Source organism: Thermobia domestica, unplaced genomic scaffold, assembly GCF_964235325.1.
Source record: "Thermobia domestica unplaced genomic scaffold, izTheDome1.hap1.1 HAP1_SCAFFOLD_2349, whole genome shotgun sequence".
Classification (NCBI taxonomy): Eukaryota; Metazoa; Arthropoda; class Insecta; order Zygentoma; family Lepismatidae; genus Thermobia; species Thermobia domestica.
Genome location: NW_027658049.1, coordinates 1 through 14,318, shown reverse-complemented (window position 1 = coordinate 14,318; position 14,318 = coordinate 1). Strand labels below are relative to the sequence as shown.

Sequence of the window (14,318 nt, the reverse complement as noted above, 5' to 3'; positions counted from 1 at the left end):
ACGTAAATCTAAAGATTTCATTTCATTTCCCTTTTCTGCTCATACTGCTGATTATGCGCGATTATGCCAACATCCAACTCCGCGGATAATCGTGCGATTACTGTATATACAACTAATACAGATACGTAATTACATTATCAGTTACAGTATCGGTTTTTATTTACTAATTTGCCTCACTTTATTTGCATCCCTGCAGTAAATAATTCTTATCGATAATAGTTAAAATGTATATTACATTTTAGTGCTTCACGACTGAATGATCATCTGCCTTACGTTATCTCGCAGCTGAAGAGGATGCTACACTGAAAACTACCTTGCGTTATAAAGGGTAAGTGAAACATATCTTAAAAATATCTTTCATACATTTCATTGTGTACATTAAAGAATGTAAGTTTGCCTTTTTCCTGTAATCAATACTTAATAAAGGATTTATTTTTATTTATTTATATACAATTTCATACGTGGTTCGTGATAGTAAACTCGATAGGACATAGTGGCACTATGAACATCCGAATCACTCATCATTCGAACATTCAAATATTTATTCGAATATTAGTATATTCCAAGTAATGTTAACGACGTTAATATGCTTGCCTTTATAGTTAATAATGTCAATTCTTACTTAAAACATACTTCCTTAACAGGACATTGAAGAAAAGGTAGTTGCCAACGGCCATACCATGCTGAATATACCGGTTCTCGTCCGATCACCGAAGTCAAGCAGCATCGGGCCTGGTCAGTACTTGGATGGGTGACCGCCTGGGAACACCAGGTGCTGTTGGCATCTCTTTTTCAAATTTCATTATCCTTCAAGTACGAAAATACTAGAAACATTAATTTTATAGTACTTTCAAGAGATAATTTATCAACATTATTTCATAGCGATTAATCGATATTCTAAGCGTTATACCCACTATTTCTTACACTAACAGCCTGTTTATTTGCACGGCACATTAAAATAACCTGATTTCCGATCCGTGTGCACCTACTACTATACTTAACACGGAATGTATTACCACTTTTTAAAAGTAAATTATTATGACTAAGTGTAGATCTCCGGCGAGTAAATGCCTTTCGTATACAAGCACGACACATCTCCGCTATGTGCTTTACTTTTTTACTAACAGCATATAGAAATTGGATTTCAAGGTGTTTCTACATAACAGAATGAAGCAAATTTCGTGATTTAACTCTTTCGAATAATGTGTTGGTCCTGACAAGGACCGTTTGAAATGAAAAATCTTGAAGAAGATTTTTACTTAGAGCTTGTGTACTTGGTAACAGCCTTCGTACCCTCACTTACAGCGTGCTTGGCAAGTTCACCAGGCAAAAGAAGGCGCACAGCTGTTTGGATTTCCCGGCTGGTGATAGTTGACCGCTTATTGTAATGGGCCAAACGAGAAGCTTCAGCAGCAATACGCTCGAAGATGTCATTAACAAAGCTGTTCATGATACTCATAGCTTTGCTAGATATGCCAGTGTCAGGATGCACTTGCTTCAAAACTTTGTAGATGTAAATGGCATAGCTCTCCTTCCTCCTCCTCTTCTTCTTCTTATCTCCCTTGGAGATATTCTTTTGGGCTTTACCAGCCTTCTTTGCAGCCTTTCCGCTAGTTTTTGGTGGCATGATGACTCACTCGTTCAGCAAAATTAGATGTGTCCGCCGATTTATCGACTTCATTTAAATTACAGTACGTGTTTCAATTCGCGCCAACTGCCTTGCTTTTCATTTGATGCACTCGGGTGCACGCTTGAAGTAGTAACAAAACTGACTTGATTCATGGGAGGCCGCAATTTTTCCTCTCATCTTATTACGAAAGAATATTGAACAATGTCTGGTCGCGGCAAAGGTGGAAAAGTCAAGGGAAAGAGCAAGTCCCGCTCCAGCAGGGCTGGCCTTCAATTCCCAGTAGGCAGAATCCATCGTCTTTTGCGAAAGGGTAACTATGCCGAACGAGTTGGTGCTGGCGCTCCCGTGTATTTGGCTGCAGTCATGGAATACCTGGCAGCTGAAGTTCTTGAGTTGGCAGGCAACGCTGCTCGTGACAACAAGAAGACTAGGATTATTCCACGTCATCTGCAGTTAGCTATCCGTAACGACGAGGAATTAAACAAGTTGTTGTCTGGAGTTACAATCGCTCAGGGTGGTGTTTTGCCCAACATTCAAGCTGTACTTCTGCCCAAGAAAACTGAGAAGAAGGCATAAATGTAAGACCTATATCTCATACAAATCGGCCCTTATGAGGGCCACAAACCCCTTTATAGAGGAGATTTACGATTGAAATGAATTGTTTTCGATATACAGACTCATCAAAAGTGTCTGAGATAGTTGCTTAGTGTCATTCGAAATTCTCGCTGCTATTCGATTAATTAGTATGTGTAGTCGTCGATCGTAATTGAAGCCCATAGGAAGTCACACTATCTTTAGAATACTCCAAACAGCGATGTGCTTAGTTCCCACTACATTATTAATTATAAGATCATTACCTTTTGTATTGTCGCTAGCTACATTTTTTTGATATTTGCGTACATCGGGCTCATATTACCCAGAGGACAGGACAGTCGAGCCCAGATTCTCAGCAATGGAAGAAAACCTCATACCACATATTCTCATGTACTTCATGCTAGACAAAGGAATTTCCAACATTCTTAAAGCACTCATGTTTCTCTCTTGCGTTGGCTTGGCTGAAATTACTCTGTTCAATATGTTCTCGACATTTATTATTGTTCATTACTATGCCCCAATGACATCATGAACAGAGCGGATCAAAAAACTTTCCTAAATTTCTTTTGCAACATAGTAATGACATTAAATGCACACTTAAGTACGATTTATTCTTTGCAAGGTCGATATTCATATTTGTGTGATATGTGTTATATGTATATGGTTTGTAATACGCAACTACTCTTATTCTCTGATCTCAGAACTCATTTGCTACTGTGCCCAACGAGCGAGCCTAGGTTTCTTGTAACTACTGCCTTTCTTTAGTAAATAATGTGAAGTATACAATGCATTAACCTACATCTCATATTTGTATTACTCTTTATTTTACTAACCCGCTACGAAGTGTCATTAATTTACATGTAAATCACAATAGACACTACCGCAAAAGAAAAAAATCGAACCCAAGACCACGTAAACAAGATAAAGGACAAGATTCAGGTTTCTAACGCATTATTCGCCCCTCACAGCACAGTATAGAAGTTGTATAAGCCTCTATACGTACATCCTACTGTCAGAACAGAAATTCCGACTTGCGTTTCGCATCTCTCATGCTCGCTACTTCCAACAAATCGCCAATTTCCAACCAGAACCCCTTCTCCAGCATTAATACTGCTACATATGAATACGTATACATGAACGTACATAATGTAAAAAAAAACGTATGATTTTCTCAAATTAATCTCTCTACGTCTGTAATTTTGTGTGCATCAAAAGGCTTTAATGTAGTTACACGAATTCTTATAATCTAACAGAAAATCGCACAAAGTAAATCTTTCCCTTTATATAAATTTGTTGGCTCTGAAAAGAGCCGTTTATGCCAATTTTATATCCAAAATAGGAGGAACCCCAACTTAACCTCCGAAACCGTACAGGGTTCTTCCTTGCCTCTTCAAGGCATACACAACATCCATAGCTGTCACTGTCTTCCTCTTGGCGTGTTCTGTGTATGTAACAGCATCTCTGATTACGTTCTCCAGGAATACTTTCAATACTCCTCGGGTCTCTTCATAAATGAGACCAGAGATACGCTTCACACCACCACGGCGAGCAAGACGCCTAATAGCGGGTTTGGTGATACCCTGGATGTTGTCACGAAGAACTTTACGGTGGCGCTTGGCACCTCCTTTGCCAAGACCCTTGCCTCCTTTTCCACGTCCTGTCATTTCGATATGTTACTGCTTCGCTCACCACACACGAGAAATACAAGCCCAAGCAGCCCAAGACTCGTGGTTTTGTTCCTTCGATCATGCAGGGAAAGCACGGAGGAAAAACACAAAACGTGTCTAAGCCAATGAGAACTGTCCTTTTCGACTGACTTTATCCAATGAGAAATAGCTTGATTTAACGGTTTTGCTCTTTATATAACTTGACTTCATTCAGCGCGCAATTATTTGAAACAAGTCGTGACAGTTGCAATGGCACGTACCAAGCAGACAGCTAGGAAATCTACTGGAGGCAAAGCTCCTCGAAAGCAGCTTGCCACCAAAGCTGCAAGAAAGAGTGCTCCAGCTACCGGTGGAGTGAAAAAGCCCCATCGTTACAGGCCTGGTACTGTGGCTCTCCGAGAAATTCGTCGTTACCAGAAGAGCACTGAATTGCTCATCCGCAAGCTGCCCTTCCAACGACTCGTCCGAGAAATTGCACAAGATTTCAAGACAGATCTTCGCTTCCAAAGCTCAGCTGTCATGGCTTTACAGGAGGCAAGTGAAGCTTACCTTGTAGGGCTTTTCGAAGACACCAACTTGTGTGCTATTCACGCAAAGAGAGTCACAATCATGCCTAAGGACATTCAGCTTGCTCGCCGCATCCGTGGGGAACGTGCTTAAGTTTGAAGTTCTGGCACTGAGTTCAAAAACGGTCCTTTTTAGGACCAATACACTACTTAGAGATGCTGTTATCCTAACAAGGATCTTGTCCATACTTGTTATCTTTTTTTTTTAAATTCTCACGCCGTATGTTGCATAGTTAATACATCTACCTTCGTTTTCCTCTCGTTTCGTATATCATCCTATCTTTCAAGTATATTCTTTAGTTTTCCCCTATGTTTACCGATTGATTATCTTCGTTTTATGTGGTCAAGGATTCGATTTTGCCATATGTTGCATAAGTTAACTTCGATTCAACCACTGTTTGCCCTTCTCAACGTTATTAATCTCATAGAACTCGCAGGCGAAATATGTACTTCTTCCAAGGTAGCAAAAGTAATATTTTCTCAGAGGTCGCTGCTGTTGAATGCAAACGTTAAACTAAACTTTCTTTAAGTGTCTGTTTGTACTTAACATCAGTTCAATTGTACACCTACATTTCTGCTGGTGTTACTATTTTTCTTTATAGCAATATTACGAATTATAAGACGGTATCCGTGGTTATTAGCGTGTTCCCTTTTCCTAACACTTTCTCATTACACCAGTATTTCCATCATTCATTAGGCGTAATCACCCGTCTCCTTTATCATAAAAATCATAATAGTACGACGTTAAATTGAAACAGTCTACTTCACTTTCACGAGTTGTAATAAGTTCGAACATTTCTTTCACCCCAGCCTTGAAAAGAGTTGATTTTAGTTTAGTGTCCCTTTCAGCAGCAAGGCTGTTTCAAACGTGGACCTACTTATTAACGTGCAATGCGAAACATTTGAGCTCCCACCGAGAATCGAACCCAGTCAGCCTGCAAAAGTTTTTCTAACAAATGCATTAAGTGCGTTTTCTGTACTGTTTCGCTACTTGAAGATAGGAACAAGGAAAAAGTAAGTGATCACAAATTGACATTACGTAATGTGTTCCCCATTTTTTTTCGAGTACACCATTCTTGACACCCGTGAAAGCTTTCTTTCCCCACCCTCAATTCCCCTCTGTTATAAAGCACTTACATCAAGAAGTGCTTCGGTTAAAAAGAAAACTCAAAGTCCCTTGCGTGTATACTATACATTGCTATGAATGAACATGTGATAATGATAGGAAAAGCACAATTTTACTCTTCTCAAAGTATTTGATGGCTCTAAAAAGAGCCGTTTTAAAATGTCAGATGATTTACTGACACATTTACTTCTTCTTTGGTGCAGCCTTCTTAGCACTTTTCGGTTTTGCTGTAGCCTTCTTTGGCTTCGGGGCCTTTGGCTTCTTGGGAGTTTTTGCCTTCTTCACTTTAGATGGTGATTTCTTAGGTTTGGGAGCAGCAGCCTTTTTCTTTTCACCAGTCTTCTTGGGACGTTTAGCTGCTGGCTTTTTCGCAGGCTTCTTCTCCTTTGATGCTGATCGTTTCGCCTTGGTTGAAGATCCACCTTCAGGCTTCTCCTTCAGCGATGAAGCACTAAGCTTAAACGATCCAGATGCACCTTTTCCCTTGGTCTGAACCAAAGACCCAGAAGCAACTGCACTTCTCAAGTATTTCTTGATAAATGGAGCAAGCTTCTCGGCATCCACTTTGTAGTTCTGAGAGATGTATTTCTTAATAGCTTGCAGTGAACTTCCTCCCCTTTCCTTCAAATTCTTGATGGCGTTGTTCACCATTTCTGATGTTCTTGGATGAGAAGGTGTTGTTTTTGGTTTCTTAGGCTTTGCAGACTTCTTAGGAGAAGCCTGTGCCGGGGCTGCAGGTGCTGATGCCGTATCTGCCATTGCTTTCTGCAATAAACTCAACGATACTGAAGAATGAAATTTTCGTTCGTTCGTTCGTTCGTTGTTCTTGGCGGGTTTTTTAGTGTTTCAAGTAACGAGCGTTTGCTCTTGACTTGCATTTGACTTTTCTTTCTCTGGCATTTGTGTGTGATCATCTTGTTATTTTCGGATCGCTACTGTCGCAGATCCTTCTGTTTGTTTTCCTTAGGGTGGTCGTGGCATCCTGTAGACTTGTCTTCTGGGTGCATTGGTTCCAATGGCTGCGATGCTGGGGTTGGGGTGGTTGGAAATTTTCGCTGGCAGGCAGCGTTGAGTTTGGTTACGGAGCGCGGACCGGATAGAAAGCACTTGCTGAGGCGGGCTGAGGTAAACAGAAGTTCGTAGTTGCCACAACGATAAGTGTGTTTCCTTCTATTTTGATAAACGATTTTTTTCAGGTATTCAATGAATGCACCAGATCCTATTCTTCCTTACTGGCTAGAAGAAACTTTATTCCACATAACTCAAAAGGCATTTGTTTTTATTCGCTTTTCTATTTTATGTTTCAGTCATTGCTAAGTCGGTCACACTACTTTTTCACCCTCCTTGTGCTTATAATTTTCATAATTTAACATGGAAATACTTATCAATAAATAATTATATTACCATGGTAATTAACTTCAATCCTTCCTGTGATTATACGCAAAGTACCATCTTCGTACTGCTTACTATAGTTCAATGAAGGGAATCTATAAAGTAACGCGTGTCGCACACATCTGCCTTGCAAACTCCCTGGCCTACTTCCAATGTATAGACTTTTATTTCAAATCCTGATTTAATTTCATAATTTTCTGTAGATTTTAACATTTTATTACCCAGCTTCTTAATACGAATGACAATCAAGCCTAAATATTTATTCCCTTTAACTTTATTTTTCTTTTTTATTTTGTGCCTTGTTTCATATTTGTTCTTACGTTAGCAATTAACGCACTTACCGTAGTTATGTATGAACAGGTTGTTTCTATATTTATTTTATTCCAAATAAATTAAATATATATACGGATTATTTTATGGTAGTTGATATTTTCTGTTGTTTCCTACGTGAATTGAGGAAACGCACGGACTTTCGCCTAATTCTTGTGCTACTTTCATATGTCTGTATCTGTCGAATGCTGTCGATCTGTCGAAATGTGTATTACTATCTGTCGATTCATCGAGTGAACTGAATTCGTTAACCATTTCACCAGGCGCGCATGCATTTTTTTTTTCTTCTAAGGGATCCAAGCTTCGGGGGGCAAGGTTCCAATACTACAAGCCACTATGTCTATATACTATTATTCTGCATTCGAAAACACGATAAATATTCCACTTACTTTTTCACAAAAACATGATACAGACAGAGTACAGATGAAGTGTAAGATCAGATTTATATTGATGATACATCAATATTTTCCCTGTTAATAACTACATTTAATGAGAAAGTCTGCAAATGTATGTTCACTTAGGAACTTTTGCGAGGAGTCCGCACCCGGTGGACACCCCGTGAGTACGCCTCTGCACTTGACTATACTTCGAATTATACTGCAAACAGTTGTATTTTAGTTTCCCCGTTTAGTTCATCGATATCATTAACACAAAGAAAATAGATGTTATAGATGCGTATTCTCAGTTCTCGCTTTATATCCGGACGTCTGCAAAAATCTACTCCTTTTCTTTCTTTCACGCATCCACCAAACTAACAATGATTTGTATTATAATATTTGCGCATAAAATGTATATCTCATACCTTCCATGTTCTCAAGTATTCATAGACAAAAACGGTTACTTTCTGCGAACAAATTGTCCAAACACAGTGCAAATGTCATCTATAGATTGTCCTGGTTCCGTCTGCGTGTACATAACAATGCGTCATAATCATACATTGCACATTAAGGATATCAATTAATCTTCCCAAATTCCTAGATATGCCTGGCAAAAGTTCCGCGTGTTGTAAGGATATTACATTTGTACTACCGACAAGGTGGTATCTTCCAACATTGAAGTTCAATAAACCCCAAATGTGTCGGATATAGTATTTGATTTCTTGTCTCATTGTTTGCGTCAGAGATGTCTTCTCAAGTTAGGATTTACGATACATACAGGATGAGTTGTATATATTGTTGCTGCCAGCTCTATATTAATCCCATATTTGTAAACGAATAAAAACAGTATTCTAATTATAACAATGTGCTCACAATTAATTTTATTCTTAATTGTTATACGTATTGTTGATTAAAAATGAAAATGTTGCTAAGTGAATTTTATTAATATTTTCTGTTGCGTGATATAGGAAGTGAGTGAAATATTGGAGGAATATAGTGTGCGTAGCAGATGATGTGCAGTGGCTTTGGATCGCCTGTGATAAGGTAAGGCATTTGCTATTTTAATTAACACATTTTATATACTGTAATCCTAATTATTTTTATGTGAATGTGCTTACTACTTGTGTATTCAGTGGGACCGATGTTTTAATATGTATGGTCAAGCAGTGTCGAGCCTGGTCAGTGTGTGGATAGGTGACCATTTTTTGTAAATCGATAACATTTAACTTTGTAAACACGGATGAAGTAGAAGTATATTTATTTTATTTTTTACCTCAAATATGTAGGACACTTCTCCTTTGTACATCAATTATTATTATTAGTTCAACTTGTTTACAAGTTAAATGAAAAGAATAGTCGTTATCGTGTGATGATTGTGCTCATTAGGCTAAAGAAGACTCGTGATAAGAAAGAAAAGAAGAACGGTGCTCAAGTTTCGTCACAGCATATTCTCAAAAATTTACAGGCAAAATTCAGTGTTCTGCATGAAAAGGCATATTTGTACGAAAAAAAAAAAAAATTCTGCAGACGACAGAATTAAATAAAGTAATACACATGTATTTTAGAGTTACTGGTGTAAAATCATTACAAGTGCTTTGCCAGGTGGCCAATAAAAAGCACGAATACTATTTAAGGGAGCCAAAACAGGAGAAAGCTGGGGGCCTGAGCGATAGCAAGAATGTGCGTCCAAAGTGAACAGGAGCGAAGGCGACGCGGGTATACGTATAAGCAAGGGTAGTGGAAACCAGTTAGTTTTCGAGTTTCAATAGCACTTGTCATGCATCCATACTAGTAGCGCCCCGCTTGTAAACATTAAGTACACTATGCAAGAATACACCGCCGGTGGAAAATAGTACCTAATACAGTTATCTTTCATATATACTGACTTATTTTACAGTAGTAACCCAACACTAGTAAACGTAAAATAAAAGTGTATAACTTTATATTTAATTCTATCGCCTGGCTTAGTTTTTCACCTGTAAGATGTACTTATTTAGAGCAAGTTTCTTAACTAGCAAATTAAACCGAGAACCACAGCAACCATATATATATTCTTATGATGTACTTTTCTTTGAGTGGTGTTCTCTGTCTATTCAATAACATTTTCTCAGTTTAATGCTAGCAAAAAACAAAACAAAATCAAAGTGTTTCTATATAAATTTAGTTCACCGTGTTGTAATATCACATGGAATTGAAAAACGAATAGTCGAACCTCTGCTATCTCGATCAAACTTCTCAGGATGATATACTGACTTACCGCAGAAGTTCGACTGAATACGTTTCTCAGTTCCATGGGAGAACCTGGAGAAGCAAAAGCCTGCGCAACGGAAAATACTAAATAAACTTGTAGAGCAGGTCAAGATGTATCATCATGCCAAGTTTCATTCAGATCAGAGAAGTTTGGCTGCAGCCATTTTCATTACAAAGCACAAAATGGATGGTCCCTAACCTCGAGAATCTTCACAATTGTCGACGAGTTGAACTGCACTCATCTGATCAAAATCAAACTTAAAATGGCAGTTCACTTTCAACTGTTAAATAATATGATATGCAGGCTTCTGCTTTCCTAGTTACAGTCTATCCACTGTGGTATGCATATTAGTAGAAATGTGAGAGTGCATATTTATTAAAGATTTGCTTCAAAAAGCGATGAAAGACATAGGCATTCCCGCGGGCGGTGATAACAAGATGCCGGAAAACGAACAAGCAGAAAGAATATGGGCTGAAGAAGTGTAAACGACGACGCGGCGGCCCGTAAAGGTGTTGCCGTCCTATTAAATGAATAATATCAAAAGAAAGAAAAAAAAAGTAAAAAATTTCGCGCTCGTAATCAAGACAGAAAGCAACTAAAGGAAATCTTTGTTTTACGTCCCACGTTATGCCGCTTAGGCTAAAAGAGGCGCTGATTATGAGAAATGATTGAAATGGTGGTGGAATGAAGAAAGTGGGAGGAAACGGGAGAACCCCGCGGTAACCCACCGCACATAGTTTTTGTCCACCATAAAGTTAACTTGGCGGGGGCTCAAGACAGAAAGACGGTTGGAAAAACAAATAAACGATGTTCCATCCCGTAAAAATGTTGGCGACCTATGAAATCAATATTTTTTCTTAAAGAAAAAAAAAGAATTAAAAAGAGAAAAAAAGGTCAAAATTTCGCGCTCGCTTCGCTCGCGATCAGCAGAGAAAAGAGGACGTGACGCACCCCTAAAAGTGTTGGCGACCGATTGAATAAATATTGTGGGTAAAAAAAAAAAAAAAAAAGTCAAAAATTTCGCGCTCGCTTCGCTCGCGATCAGCACAGAAAGAAGGACGTGACGCGCCCCTAAAGGTGTTGGCAACCGATTCAATACATATTGTCGGTAAAAAAAAAAAAAAAAAAAAACGCTCGCTTCGCTCGCGATCGACATGAAAAAGGCAACGACGTGACGCCCCGTAAAATTGTCGGCGACCTATTCAATCAATATATTCGGTTGAAAAACAAAGTCAAAAGTTTCCCAATCGCTTCCCTGCCGATCGACATAAAAAAAAAGGCAACCCCTTCACCTCTCCTTATGCATTCATCAGTAAACATACAACCATAGATCACAATACCACTCACATCACCTATCAGTTCTCCACGTCCATCAAGATCCAATCATCGCCCTGGCCCTTTATGATGATACACAACATTACATGTTATTGTGTGCATTGCCCCGCGTTACAATACATGACCAAAAAAAAAAGAGAAAAAGAGCTGCACTGCCTTCAGTGTAGACATGTTCGTATTCGTAGAAAATGATTTTAGGTACACGATAGTACAGTAATCTATCTTCACATGCTTCAGATGTGAACGATACCTACACATGAAGAGGGCTCCCGAGGTTTCCTTTTCCAATAGGATGGAGCTCCACCACACTTGCAGAATGACGAGAAGTTATGTTAATAAATATATCCCAGAGTGTTTCGTAACTCGCCCTTGGTCCTAATGATGAAGCGTTCTTCAGATGGCCCCGATGTCTCCACACATGATACTATGCGACTTCTTTTCACGAGGCTCTCAAAGATCACGTTTGTGTCCTAACATTCTCTGCAGATATGACACAGCTGCGATAGCGGATCACAGAAGCCTTTCCTCTCCTTACAAGAGACGTGTTCATTCGAGCATGGGAGTAATTCGACTATCGATCAAATATCTCCCGTGTCACGATAGTAGTCACTTTCAATTCTTCTAACGAAGGTAAGAAAAAATGCTATACAAACTTCCTTTCGGTATATAAAGGATTAGGGGCCCAGAGAATATTTTCTTTCAAGAGGATACATTCTTTTTCGAACACCCTGTATATAGATCCTCTAATTATAACTGCAAACAAAATGTTGATTTTGCAATTGCTTCCATGAGAGAAAATTCTGTGCACTTTCTTTCTGAAGGGCCGGGCCTAAACGTTTTCCTTAATCATTAAATTTAGTAGTTATCTACAATTACATAGTTTTCCATTGTTCTCAAAATAAAGATTTTTCTCTATGAATTGTTGAATGTTGCTAGGGATATTGAAGTAATTCTTTTTAGTGTTTTTTTCTTTACAATAATGTACTGAACGCCTGCATTAAGGAAGTTCGTGTGTCCATCTTGCAAAATGTTTCGTCTTTTTTCATGCCCACTAAGATAAATATTCATTTTGCTCTTTTCTCCGTATGCAAACCACATTTCTTAAAGGCAACATTTTCATACAAATGTAGTACTAAAAACTTCTAATTGGCAACATCTGGGCTGCGAAGAGGAAAAAGAAAGAAATCTCGTACGTATTCGCGCGCAATTCGGAATTAGCCAATGAAAAGCACAAAAGCGGCCACCATCTCTCTCTCTTTCTTATTAACGGTTTTGTACTTTCTGCAGTTCTATCAGTGCTGCTAACCTCTTACTATATCATTGAATATGTATGTTTATATATATATATATATATATATATATATATATATATATATATATATATATATATATATATATATTTTACAAAAAATCATACTACTACGGAATAATATTAAATGCCTGTAAACCCTCATTTCTGTTTGCACTTTCTGTTACACTACCTTCCCCGAACTTCTTTCAAGTTATTAAGTGCAGAACGGGGAGTTATACATATTTACTTGCGCTTTCACAATATCTGCACATTGTGTAATAATAGGAGACGTATAAAATAAAACTATATACTAATACGTATATATATATATATATATATATATATATATATATATATATATATATATATATATATATATATATATATATACAGTACACATTCCACTATCCGAGGCTTTCCTTTTCTTTTCTTGCTGACGATAAATTACGCTCTTAGAAATGTTGTCTGAAAACAATAAGAATATGTGCAAAAAATACAATCAGAGGTAGAGGTCTTTAACAGGAACTAAGCAAGGGAGTTGAAAAATTTTTTATGCATGTAAAAAATATAGACATGAACCAACTTGTGAAATAAAAAGACCAGAAAACTACTCTTTCTAAATTATGTGTAAACTTTTTACCGAAAACGAAAGTTGCACGAAAGACTTTTTGTCCCTTTTTTGGCCTCCGGTGCTTGGGGTCCCTGGTTCAATCCCAGCTCGTGCCGTGTGAACTTTGTCGTGCATAAAGACCGTGCTCATGGGTTTTCTCGGGTTTCTCCCGTTTCCTCCCACTTTCTTCATTCAGTACTCATCATCACCGTCTCCTTTAGCGTAACCGGTATAAGTATGCGACGTAAATCTAAAGATTTCATTTCATTTCCCTTTTCTGCTCATACTGCTGATTATGCGCGATTATGCCAACATCCAACTCCGCGGATAATCGTGCGATTACTGTATATACAACTAATACAGATACGTAATTACATTATCAGTTACAGTATCGGTTTTTATTTACTAATTTGCCTCACTTTATTTGCATCCCTGCAGTAAATAATTCTTATCGATAATAGTTAAAATGTATATTACATTTTAGTGCTTCACGACTGAATGATCATCTGCCTTACGTTATCTCGCAGCTGAAGAGGATGCTACACTGAAAACTACCTTGCGTTATAAAGGGTAAGTGAAACATATCTTAAAAATATCTTTCATACATTTCATTGTGTACATTAAAGAATGTAAGTTTGCCTTTTTCCTGTAATCAATACTTAATAAAGGATTTATTTTTATTTATTTATATACAATTTCATACGTGGTTCGTGATAGTAAACTCGATAGGACATAGTGGCACTATGAACATCCGAATCACTCATCATTCGAACATTCAAATATTTATTCGAATATTAGTATATTCCAAGTAATGTTAACGACGTTAATATGCTTGCCTTTATAGTTAATAATGTCAATTCTTACTTAAAACATACTTCCTTAACAGGACATTGAAGAAAAGGTAGTTGCCAACGGCCATACCATGCTGAATATACCGGTTCTCGTCCGATCACCGAAGTCAAGCAGCATCGGGCCTGGTCAGTACTTGGATGGGTGACCGCCTGGGAACACCAGGTGCTGTTGGCATCTCTTTTTCAAATTTCATTATCCTTCAAGTACGAAAATACTAGAAACATTAATTTTATAGTACTTTCAAGAGATAATTTATCAACATTATTTCATAGCGATTAATCGATATTCTAAGCGTTA

General features: G+C 38.0%; 2 non-coding genes across 2 annotated transcripts; both read left to right on the top strand.

Moving 5' to 3' along the window:
- Nucleotides 1-665: 665 nt before the first annotated feature.
- LOC145678300 (5S ribosomal RNA) lies at nucleotides 666-784 on the top strand. Its single transcript, XR_014130350.1, has one exon. It is a non-coding gene; the product is annotated as a 5S ribosomal RNA (ribosomal RNA).
- Nucleotides 785-14,076: 13,292 nt separating this feature from the next.
- Nucleotides 14,077-14,195, top strand: LOC145678299 (5S ribosomal RNA). The gene has a single exon (XR_014130349.1). It is a non-coding gene; the product is annotated as a 5S ribosomal RNA (ribosomal RNA).
- Nucleotides 14,196-14,318: the final 123 nt, after the last annotated feature.